We start from the raw sequence: 13,153 nt of genomic DNA, 5'->3' as shown, positions 1-13,153 counted from the left end.
AAAAAAACCATACAGGAACCGGCTTCAAGTCACACCACTGGCTAACTGGAAAGCACTTAAATGCTACAGTGACTAAACTGCAAGGTCTTCCTTAAAACAAAACAGAAAAAAAAAATGAAATAATGCTCCTCCTCCTTCCTATCTGTCTGTAACTGCCCCATTTCCCTTCCACAGTGTTCTCCAAACTGGTGGACAGCTGTAGCTTTCCAAGCATCTCTCTGGGATTTCCTCCAGAAATCTTGAGGTGGTATGAGCAGGAGGCACTCCACATGACAGCTTTCTGTTCTGTAGGATGGGCTGGTGTGTGCAGCATGTGCAGCAGTAATAAAACATGAATTAAAAGGAGGTGACATAGGGGTGTTTCCCTATTGTTGACCCCATTGCGATGGTATATACACAGATGAACCATATGTAGTGTATAACATTTTCATGTCTTTCCTTAAAATTGAATTATTTTGCTGTTGTAGTTTTTAATAGCTTGTGTCAGGTTTCGTGCAAGTAGTGAAAGACTACATGATTTTTTAATTCATCTTTAACAAAGCAAATTGCTTGTTGTGAAAAGCAATGTCCACACCAATCTCCATGGCTCTATTAATGGTCCCAGCCCATCGAACCCTGGCAGTCATGTGGCTCTGCAAAAGTTGGTCTGTTCTGAATTAGGGTAAAAGCATTTCTTGCCAAGTCAGCTGAGTCTCAGTTTGGTAATAGCTTGGGGACTCCTTTTAAGGGACTCCTATCTCCATTATAGGATAAAAATTCACAAGCTGCCAAGGGTTGTGTGGATGGAAAAAGGAGACAGGCAGGCAATAGTAAGCAATCATGATAACTATAGAGCTTTCTGAAAATGAATTTTGAAATAGAGTTCACTGATGGGAAGTGGCTTCTTATAAAAAGCATTACAAAGTACCACAAAATATTGTCACTCCGTGACACAGAGCATTTTGCTGAGTGCCAGAGGGAACAGATGATGTATGCTAGCACCATCCAGTGAGAAAAAGCGCCAGTAGGAAAAGTCTGAGGTCCCTCCTCAGCAGTCTGTACACAGAACAAAACAGAATTAAATGATTAAAAGTACAGTCTGAGTTGAAGGAGAAGACAGTACAAACACCAGCTTGCAGTGTTCTCAGTGGATCTGCAGTTAAAAACCCTGTTGACTGCAACACAGATTCTTCTCTAGCCCATCACTGTAGGTCTCCATTCACTTCACTTCCAAATCAAGTTCAGCTTGTGTAGAGTTAACATTGTTTTGTTTTGTTTTCCCAGTACTATCCTATTATTTATAGTGGTATATCCTCTCTATTTAACTAACACTTTAGCACAATGAGATGTGATTTTATTGGTGTTTTGGTTATAGAAACAGGATGTATTTATAATAATGAAGGACTGAAGTTGTGCCTTTTGGGGTCTGCTTACAACCAAGAAAACGTTCACTGCTAATATAACATCTTACTTGAAATTCCTTGGAAGAAGCAATGGGTTCTAACTTGCAAACCTTTTGTAAGGTAATTGTAATGAACTGAGTTTGGGGGTTTGGGATTTTCTTTTCTTTTTTTTTTTTAATATATCCAAGCAGAATCATCTTAAATGCCTTTACGTTGTTCAAACATGGGAAAAAGCCCACTTCCCTCTCACAAACTGCACTTTCTGCTTTCAGAACTTAAGTACATACATTCTCATCCTGCACAGTGCATGTTTCAAGATATCTACTGGCAATTAGGTAGAAACCTCTCAAATACTCCTAGAACTTAAACGTTTACTAACTCTTTAGATCTGATTTTAAAATTCAGCAAACTGCATCTATAATAAGGTTCTTTTGCTTTGCATTATTACTGAAAGTTAAGCTTCCTGGACTTAATTTGGCAGCACTTACCTATGAAAGGCAGGAAACTCCAAAAGTTTACGTTTTTATAACTTAATTGCAGCCAAATAGTAATTTCTCATCCTGTTTTTATTATTATTTAATCTGTTCCTGTAATTTAATCTGTTTTCACCAGTGTGACAGGATGTGAATATCACGCAGCTAGAAATTAAAGGGATAAAAGGCAATCAGCTGAACTGACAGTAGTGAGGATAACTACATTATCTTACTGTTCACTACTAAAGTTGTGGAATTTTCTCTTAGGAGATATCAAACCATGGTATATTTGACCCCCCTCCCCCTTTACCCTCTCCATTGCCTCCCCCTTGTTTGTTTTGTACATTTCTGTGTATATGATATAATTAGTAGGCTGCTTGAATGCCTTATAAAATTTAAAGTCATAAAACTGAATCAGGTTAGTCTTGTACTTTTTCAAAACTGCCTATAGTTTCCATATCAATCACCTGACATCTTGAAGATTGAGAACCTTTAATATAAATACAATTATATGTTCAACAACTATTTGTGAACTATTTCTAAAACTCTTTAAACTGCTCACAGCAAGTTCAAAGTAAACTATGTAATTTCAGATAATTAATTTTTTTCCACTTAATTTTCTCATCTTAGTATTAGATAGCAGAGTAAAACTACCCAATTTCACTTTTCTTCTCAGTTTTACTTCTAGTTGCTAGTACAAGGCTATAGCAAGTTGTCTTTGGGTTCACTGTCCTTGAAAAAAAAAACAACAACAATGCACATAATTTTATTTATATTCAGAAATTTATTTCAGTTTGAAATAAAGTGCTGTTTTCTCATGTAAAAATTGCTCACGCTGTAAGAGATGTTTTGCTTTATCAGTATTTCTGAGGGCGTCTAAAAATCAGTGTCAAGTGCATATACTGTGATGAACTGTGACACCAAAACATTTTAGAGTAAAAATAAATTACACGAAAATTAAACATCTTTAACACAGATGTTTTCCTTTTGAATTTTTTGGTCAGTTTCATTCAAAGCAGGCAGAAGAACAGGTGTTAAACTTCCACAAGATCTGTGGTATATTATGTTCTCACCCACTCACTGGACACCAAGCAAGAAAGAATGGCACAGAGGGAAAGTAATAAGGAGAAAGTCTGATGCTATACAATCCAAGCTTATATGAGATGCTGTTACATTTCAGAGACATAACTCACTGTATCTATCTTGATTTTAATGTCTCTGGAAGTGCCTGTGAATTCTAATTGGAGCAGGCAGGATGCTGGCAGGCAGTGAGGGGGCTTCTGATCCTTGAAAGAAGCTGATGCTCCAACACTCTTTACTACTGTTTGTCTGGGTGTTGTGTTCTCTGGGTTCACAAAGGTACACAGCCAGTGACCTGGGCAAGCCAGACCTAAGGAGAAAGGTCTGCTCCCCTAGTGACCACTGGAACAGAATTGTAGAATCACAAAGTTGTTTGAGTTGGAAGGGGCCTTTGAAGGTCACCGAGTCTAACTCCCCTTCAATTAACAGGAACATCTACAGCTAGATCAGGTTGCTCAGAGCCCTGTCCAGCTGGACCTTGAATGTCTCCAAGGGCAGAGCATGTAACACCTCTATGGGCAACTCATTCTAGTCTCTCGCTATCCTTTTCCTGATATCCAGTCTAAATCTCCCCTCTTTTACTTTGAAACTGTGTCCCCTTGTCCTATCACACAGACCCTGCTAATTCTGTTGTCTTCTTTCTTATAGCCTCACTTTAGGTAAGGGAAGGCTACTAGCAGGTCTTCCCAGGGCCTTTCCTTCTCCAGCTAGCTCAGCCTGGCCTCCTGCAGGAGGTACTCCATCTCTTGGATCAAGCTCCAACAGGTCCTCCTGTCCTGAGGACTCCACATACAAAGTACTCCAGGTGAGGTATTACTAGCACAGAGTAGTGGGGCAGGATTAGCTCCCTTGCTCTGCTGGCCATGCTTCTTTTGATGCAGCCCAGGGTACAGTTGGCTTTCTGGGGTGGGAGAGCACACTGCTAACTCATGTCCAGCTTGCCCTGCTTTAACTAATGAGCTGTGGCATAAGGCTTTGTGTAATTTTAATTAACTATTAATTAAATTAATTAATTAAATAAATTAATTAAATTAATTAAATAAATTAATTTTCCTTGCTTTTCTTGAATTATTTTGGCACAAGCGACAGTAAGCATGTCCCTCTTCTTTTCCTTTAGTTTTGAACTCCAGCCACACTGGCTGCTGTTTTATTTATTTATTTTTGTTTGTAATTAAAGTCACTAATCAGCATTCATCAGTTTTCATTTCTCATTTCCAAAAAACAGCACCCAGCTGCTATTACGCTGAAAAACACTGGTTCCTCATTCTACATTTGTAGCGCAATGGAAATGAGGCACATGTGCAAACTCTCAGGGAGGGCATTTTTTGTTCCAGAAACTGCTTCCACAAACTCCATTTCTTGGAGGAGTGAGTATTTTTGAATGAGCAGCTCTGACAAGTATTCCCTCACATGAGACATCACACAAAGTGTAGGATTTTGCCTGCAGGCAGGGGCACTTCCCTCAGGCTGCTGGGCCTCCTGGTGTACCACTGGAGGAGATCTCATTGCAGACTTTAGATGGACACTACTTTTTGCATTGTCTGATGGTGACAGGACAAGGGAGAATTATTTTAAACTTAAAGGGGTGGGACTTAGTTCAGTTGTTAGGAGGATATTCTTTACTCAGGGGGTGGTGAGGCACTGGCACAGGCTGCCCAGAGAAGCTGTGTGTGCCCCATTCCTGGCAGTGTTCAAGGCCAGGTTGGATGAGGCCCAGGGCAATCTGATCTAGTAGCTGGCAGCACTGTCCATGGCAATGGGTTGGGACTTAAAATGGCATTTTAAGGTCCATTCCTATCCAAGCTATTCCATTATTTGTGATTAAGAGGGATTATAAAATCTCTGCTGAGGCAGCTGCATATGAGATACAGAAGCAGTGCCAGCACTCAGCTCTACTTGATCATTACAGGCAGCGTTTTCCAAATACATCATTCCCACAGTGGGGCTTGTGTAAAGGACCAAACCAATTTCATGTGTTCTCCTAATTACTTGGAAGAGTATGAGTTATCCTTGCCCACAGAAATTAAGGAAAGCTATTTTTGCTGTGTGTTGAATGCCATACGCAGTGTGGAGCAGCACTGGGCCAGGTGCTTCTTGAGTCAGAGGAGCCACAGGCGCGTGTTGGGTCACCTTCCTTCCCAGAGCAGCAGCTGGGACACACAGTGTCCCCCAGAGGAGAGCTGTCCTCCCTGAACTAACCCTGTCCTATTCTGGATTTCTGCTCTCCTGCATCCCCTGCTGCTGTATAACTGAGACAGACTGCAATGGAAAGCCCAGAGCTACCAGTAACACGGCTGGTGGCATTTTTGATAGGTGGAAAGAATATGCCATTGCAGTTGTGAAAAAGTGAGTCGGCTTGTGTAGAAAAGATGATGCAGATGGTAACAGATGGGCCTACCATTTACTTAATGATAGAGGAAGCAAGCTGAAAAGATTGCCAGGAAGGCTGCTTTTACTTGGAACCACCATTTTTCCTCTTCCCCTCAAAAGTGAAACTAATGTGTTATTCACACTCACAGCTTGCTTAGCTGAGTATGTGGCAGAGCACGCTACTACTGGAATCCTTACCATCAGCATTTCTTGGTTTATGATGAAACACGTGATGGTTTATGTTGTGCTGATGAACCACGGTTTACGATGTGCTGCGAAAATATTCTACCAAGTGCTGTGAATTATTTTTAATCCCTACAAAATGCTGCAGCAATATTCTGAAGTAGTATTATTTTAAATATAAAGAGATACTGGAAGCACCAGAATACTTATGTTTATTTCACTGTGTGTTTTGCACCTTTGTGACTCTCACACTCCCTCCACCCCCCCTTTTTTTTCCTAATTCACGTTCCCTGCCCTGCTTCTTCTGAAAAGCAAGGAGCTACAAAGTTATGTTGGTCCCCGGAATTCTCACTCATAAGCTAATATTTCTTTTGTATAGGAAATAGCGTTTCAAATAGCAGTGGTATGAATGAAATGTGTTGAAGACATAGTGTTAATGAGAGAAAACCCCACAGCACTGCTAAGCAAACACAAACCTAGGTATGCTTTCTTCACAGAGCATCCTGAAAGCTGAGTCTTTCAGCTCAGTAAGGGTGGAGCTAGATTTCAAGATTATCTCCTGGACATAATTTGCCTGGTGTCTGTTCAGTAGTGTGCAGTGCCACTGCTTTTAAAGGAGACTATACATTTTAATGACAGCCTGCAAGAATTTTTAAATTTTTGTTAATTGGTAATTTGCTTTTTTGTTCCACTTTAAATCTCAGGAGATACACCTAGGACTTACTTGTTTTACTTCTGCTAATGTTTTCTGATACCGAAGCAGAAATATTTTAACTTTGATGCTGTTTGTGGAGTGGAAACATCAGGGATCCCAAGCATTCCTTAGCATTCTAAGAACTGACCATGTGAAATAATTCCTGTCATTAAACAGGAAGCAATTAAATGCTGGAACGAATTCATAAAAAACTGTGTAATGGAAATGCCTTGTCTCAGTTTTTCTGCTGAAAACTGGAGGCCCTTCTGCACCTTTTAATTTCTTTTGAAAGAGGAAGGACATGTGAACACATAGGAGACCAGACTCTTTAATTAACGCCTTCTTTCTTCTAAACTCTCTTTACTTCAAGATGACAAGTTTGCAAGGAGACTTCTGAGATGGAAGAGGTGAGGAGAAGTAGCTTTTCCATTTTATAAACCCTTAATTAAAGTCCCTGCAGTGAAGCGGATCAGTGAACAACATTTTTAGAATTTAATTGCTGAACAAAAGAGAGAATACCAGCTGAATGAGTGGCCAGAGGGACAGCCTGCAGAGAGATCCATGGAAGTACCAAGAGAAGGGGGATTATCCAGCAACTCAAAACCCCACACTGGCATTGTGGAGGCTCTTCTTCCAGCTTGTATGATGGAGGAACAGCCATGGAGGTATGAGAAGAAGGAAGAACATTCTAACAGAGAAAGATAGCAGATAGCACTTAGGATGAACCATGGAGGAAATTGTTCTCAAGTAAAAGCTGCAGGGTTTAGTGTAAACAAGAATCTAATATAGACAAAGAAACACAAACAAATCCTATGATCAGCGCAAATCAAACCAAGCAACCAAGAAAGAAGCAATACCAAAACAGAGTAAGAGCAGGAATAAGCCAGGGAGATTTAGGCTTGTAGAGACACAACCTGTTTATAGCGCTCAAAAAGTGAAGAAAATATTGCACAGACTGAGAATCTGCGGATCTCAGTATTTTCTAGTTCAGCTCCCTGCGGAATGTAAGAGCCACTTCATTTTCATCTACCACAGGCACAAACGCATTTCTCCAAAATGCAGACTTTAGAACAGAAGGATAAATCTATAAAGCCAAGAATTTCATTACATGAATACAAGCAACAAACCTTTTTATATTTATATGCTAAATGCTTTGGGGAAACAATTGAAATTGTTCATTAATTAAAAATGCTGTTCTTGCCTGGGGAAGACATAAGTTAGAGGAAATGAACTAGGGATTTTACTGAAGAGTGCATTGGTGTGAAAACAAAAGCTTCAGATTCTTTCATAGCAGATATCTGAAAGTTGGGTCATTGGAGAAAATGCCATTGCCATACACACAGTAAAATTCTACTCTGTGCTTCTCTTGGGTGTTTCTGAGCAAATAGCTCAACTCTTTTTCTTAAACCTGTAGGGCTGGAGAGAGAAAAAAAGCAGGTAAGAGGATTTTCTAGTTTCTTTAGCTGCTAGTTACATCTTTTCATGAACACCTCTCATTGTAAATTTCAAATCTTAAGGCCTTTTACTTGTAATGTTTCGGGTTTTTTTTTTAAACTCTGCAAGCCAAAATAGACTCCTTGTTTAAACTTGGTGCCTGGGCAAGTTACAGAGAAGATAATTCTAGAGAATACTGAAAATCAGTTAAAGAACAAAGATCTTCTCAGGCATGGTCAACATGAGAAAAGTCCTGCTTTAGTAATTTAATCTCCTTCTATGATAAGGTCACCAACTTAGTGGATGAAGGGGAAGCAGTGGATGTAGTCTTATTGGATTTTAGTAAGGCTTTTGATGTTGTCTCACAATATAATTCTAGACCAACTGTTAAACTATGAGATGAACAAGTTCGCGCTGTGATGGGTGATGAAATGTCTGAATGGTACTGCACACCAGATGCAGCAGGGTTAGACACAGGCACTGACTGGGAGTTGAGCAGCTGGAACAGGGAGCTCACCAGGAAGAGACTTGGGGCTGCTGGTGACATTGGACTCAGCATGAGCCAGCAGCGCGCCTTGGAACCAAGAGGGCAAAGCTGCATTTCGGGATGCATAAACACAGCATAGCCAGATGGTGATAAGTGATTCTCCCATATTTAGCACTGCTTTAGCCTCACCCCAAACACTGTGTGTACTTCTGGGATCCATAACATAAAAATGATATAAAAATACTTGAAAGCATCCAGAGGAAGGCAACTGGACAGGAAGGCACGCTCTGTGAGATGCTGAGGGCACTTGGGCTGCCCAGCCTGGAGGAGAGCGAGAGGTACCTCAGTGCTACTTGCAGCTCCCTGAGGGAGATGCAGGGTCTGTTAGGAACTGATGGCAGAACAGGAATGGCACAGAGCTGCCTGGGGAAGGTCATTAGGGAAAAGTTATTTACCAGGGTAGTCAAACACTGGAATAGCATTCCTAGAGGGTTGGTTGGTGACCTATGCCTGTCAGTGCGCAGAAGGCATTTCGAACTGATGATCTTTTCATACCTCTTCCAATGGAACTATTCTGAATTCTAAAGAAAAAAAAAAGTTTTATCCTTTATTTTTACTTTGAAACTGAAAACAAAGAAGAAAAACTATTGAGGCAGCTGCCAGTCTTCATGTGAAGAGGCCAGGCCCAGCTGTAGCTTTAGACTGTCAGTCTTATGTTGAGGAAGAAGCTGCTAAGAAGTTGTGAGCTGCTGTATAGTAGCCTGCTCTTCTAAGATGCTCTGTGTGCCATGAAAAAAATCCAGATCCTTTCATATCAGATTTTCTTTACTTTGAATTTGTACAGCATTACTTAGAACAAACTAGAACAAGACCTTGATGCAGTTTCTAGGGAAAATTTGCTACTGACATCAAGGATTAAGAAACAGTATTTTTATTAACAACCTGACAAACATATTTCCAAACAAAACAGAAATTGTGTACTCTAGGCTCTCCTATTGAGTTCTGACTTATCACGGATGTTTTATCTGAAAGTATATTACATATACAATTTAAGTTACAAAAAACAAGGTGAAAATAGTGGATGAGACACTTGTGGTGCAATTTATGACATAGGTTTTTACACTTGATGCTCAGGAACATTTCACAGCAGAAACCTTTTCACTCAAATACACTCTGAATCTGTAGAAGCATTTCTAAATACAAATACATATGCAAACCTTTAAGGAGGCCCTACAAAATCAGGCACCTTCAGCATGCTGAAGCACAAACAAGCTTTAGGGTTTGTTTTTTGTTTTTCCTAATATCTTTTCTACTTAAATTTTGGCAACATAATAAATAAATAAATCAGTATTCATACATATTTTGGCATAGACTCAGCTTGCAGATATTCCGTAGCAGACAGGGAATATAGGTCAGGGTACTCTTTTTGGTGAATGGGCATAGTAATTTTATTGTTTCAGGAGACAGATCAGCACCCATAGCTATACCTACTACTGCAGGTATACTACAAGTCATTATGACAAAGCTGTCTTGTTGTAAAGTTCTAAGTTACTAAATGCAATTACTGCTTGGACATTGTGGTGCTCTAACAGAGCGCACGGCTTTCCTTCGTGACAATTCTGTACAATGATGTCACAGCAGAATCCAGCCCACACACTATTCCTTGCAGGATTATCTTTATTCCTTTCTGTCTTTCAGGTTTATTGGGACCTAAGCAGTAACTGTAAAAGATGTCCATTGTGCCTATTTTTTTTCTTTTTTTTTTTTGAATTTATGGTTGCACTGACACAGTAGCAGCCTCATTCTGTACTCCCTGATATCCAGACTGAGTAGAAATTATAGAATCATAGGAGTTGTAAGGGACCTCTGGAGACCACTGAGTGCAACTCTCCTGCTAAAACCTTGTTCCTTACAGTAGGTTGCACAGTAAAGCTTCCAGGTGGGTCTTAAGTATCTCCACAGAAATAGACTCCAGAGCCTCTCTGGGCATCTTGTTCCAGTGCTAAGTTACCCTTGCAGTAAATATGTTCTTCCTTGCATTTGTATGGAACTTCTTGTGTTCCAGATCTTGCCCACTGCCCCTTGTCCTGTTGCTGCACATCACTGAAAAGAGCCTGGTCCCATTCACTTTATGCTCACACTTTACTTATAAACACTGATTAGATCATCTTTTCTTCAGGCTGAACAGTCCTAGGTATCTCAGTTTTTCCTCCTAAGAGAGATACTCGAGACTCCTGCTCATCTTTGTAACTCTGCTGAACTCTCTCTAGAAGTTCCCTACCTTCAACACAGTGAAGTGCAAGGTTTTGTGCTTGGGCTGGAGGAATCCCAGGCATTCATACAGACTGAAAGGAGCAGTCCTTGAGAGCAACCCTGCAGAGAAGGACGTGGGGGTCCTGATGGATGAAAGTCTTAACATGAGCCAGCAGGGTGCTCCTACAGCTTGGAAAACAAATGGCATCCTGGACTCCATCAGAAGAGGGTTGGCCAGCAGAGGCAGGGAGGTATGTTGTCCCTCTCTACTCTATCCTCATGAGCTGGAGTACTGTTTCCATGTTCCTCCAGCTTTTCAGCTGCTTGTTCTGACCCATCTTTCCATCAGAAGAAAGGTGGCCAGCAGGGACAGGGAGGTAATTGTCCCTCTCTACTCTGCTCTTGTGAGGCCCCATCTGGAGTACTGTGTCCAGGTATGGAGCCCTCATTACAAGAGAGAGAGCTGTTGGAGAGGGTCCACAGAGATGATCAGGGGGCTGGAGCACCTTCACTACAAAAACAGGCTGAGGGAGCTGGGCTTGTTCAGCCTGGAGAAGAGAAGGCTGCGGGGTGACCTCATTGCAGCCTTTCAGTACCTACAAGGAGACTATAAACAGAAGGGGGGTCAACTCTTAGAAAGAGTAGATATAACAGCAGGACAAGGGGAAACGGTTTTAAGTTGAGGAAGATTTAGGTTGGATGTCAGGGGGAAGTTCTTAACTATGAGAGTGGTGAAGTGTTGGAACAGGCTGCCTAGAGAGGTTGTGGACGCCCCGTCCCTGGAGATGCTCAAAGCCAGGTTGTATGGGGCCCCGAGCAGCCTGGTCTAGTATTAAATGCGGAGATTGGTGGCTGTGCTTGTAGCAGGGGGTTGGAGATTCATGATCCCTGAGGTCCTTTCCAACCCAGGCCGTTCTGTAAGTCTATGATTCTTGAACTGAGAAACCCAGAACTAGACACAGTATTCCAGATGTGGCCACACCAGGATTGATAAGAAGGGGAGGATTGCCTCCCTTGACCTCCTAATCACGCTGTTTTTAACTCACACAAATGCTTTTATCAGACATACAGAATCAACGTGCAGAGATGGTCTTACTATAACAAAGACAGAGCAAGAAGTTTGTATGCAAAATTATGCCTTCTGAAAGCTGGTACTTTTCCTTACTGTCTTTTTCCCTCCTGCTACTGCCTCAAGGGCATGACTGAAAAACTGGGAAGTGAATGTCAGCACTTGCAAGCAGCAGAAATACATCTCAGTGGCTTGAAACAAAATCCATTAGACTCTTAATATCACCTGTGGGGTAAGGGGAGAAGAGTGTGCTCCAGCAGTAACATACTCACAATTTTGAAAATATCACCCAGGACACCCATGTACCTACTGTTTCGGCCTTGCTGTCTCACTGTGTGCTTTCCCAGACATTTACTGCACTGGCTTCCAGCCACACACCTTCAGTAAAGTGCACTGTCTGGGACTGAAGCAATTTCACCTTCAGCATAATCTCTGTTACTCCAGAGTCTGTTCTACAGCAACTTATGAATTTTCTCATATAAACAAATTAGATACAGAAAAGTTACCATCCATCTCAGAAACTGAACAGCATTTAACAATACACATCACAAGAATGGAATTGGATACCACATAAAAATCACATTTTTCAAATAGTTCTTCCACCTGCACAGCAGTAGCGTTCCCTGTTAGGCATTTTAAATGCACATTCCCTTATGGTGTTCTGCAAGCAGAAAAATTTCCAATCATACCTGAAGAGCATTATCAGAATAGTTTATCTCAAACCACAATCAGAAATGACAAATAGCTCAAGGAGTACAAAATTATTATGATACAGATGATCAAGTTCAAGTCCTAAGATTTTTAAACCTACCATGATGGGCTGAGATTAAAAATGCATCTCCTTGTAACTAATACCCTTCCCACAAAGTCTGTGTTGATAAAGAACACCAATGGTCTCTTCTTTAGAAACCACTTTTCTGTAAAACTGACCTGTCCTACTGTACATAGGATCAGTCCACCAAAACAAGTGTTATTCACCATTCTGCCTGTAAACAAACAGATCTTATCTATAGGATTTACTCATAAGTACTTTTTACACAGCATAAAGATCAAATAATTTTTAAGGAAGCTGTTAGCTAAACCTCTTTTGGAATGATTCCTATTTCTCCAGAGACTGGCTGTTCTGGAAGACTTATTCCTGTTACATGCATGTTTTCCTGTGTAAAGCAACCAACAATTGTCAGTAAGGGCAAGAAGTCCATTGTGGAGCTATGCAATCTGGGTGTTTTCTCTCGGCAAGGCTAAGGTTTAGCAGCCTAACTTCAGCACTGAGGTTTAGTTAAGCATGGGTAATTTTATGACATAATTATTCTGCTGCTAAGGAATCTGCTACCTGGGCAACACATAGCCCTTTCTATGCTTGGTACAATGAACCTTTGGAAATGCTGTCATAACTTTGAAAGCTGAGAGCCTTCAAAATTTAAAGGGCATAGGGCTCTTAGGTTTTGAAGCTGTGACAGTACTTCCTAATGTTTGTTTAGATTTCTTTTAGAAATCTGAGCTGTGCTGTAAAATTTTACCTTTATGTAAAATGTAGGTTTTAAACATTCATTCTGCTAGCTATTCATCTCACCTTGCACACTTCCTTTTTTGGATCAGTAGGTCCCTATATTTAGCATAACTTTAATTTGGAGTTTCCAGCTTTTTATTGCACAGGTAACAATGTGAAGCAAGGCAAGAAATTATTCCTTGCCCACAGACTTTTTTTTTCTGCAATAATTAGAAATG

This window comes from Coturnix japonica, chromosome Z, assembly GCF_001577835.2.
Source record: "Coturnix japonica isolate 7356 chromosome Z, Coturnix japonica 2.1, whole genome shotgun sequence".
Lineage (NCBI taxonomy): Eukaryota > Metazoa > Chordata > Aves > Galliformes > Phasianidae > Coturnix > Coturnix japonica.
This window is presented reverse-complemented; position numbering follows the sequence as displayed.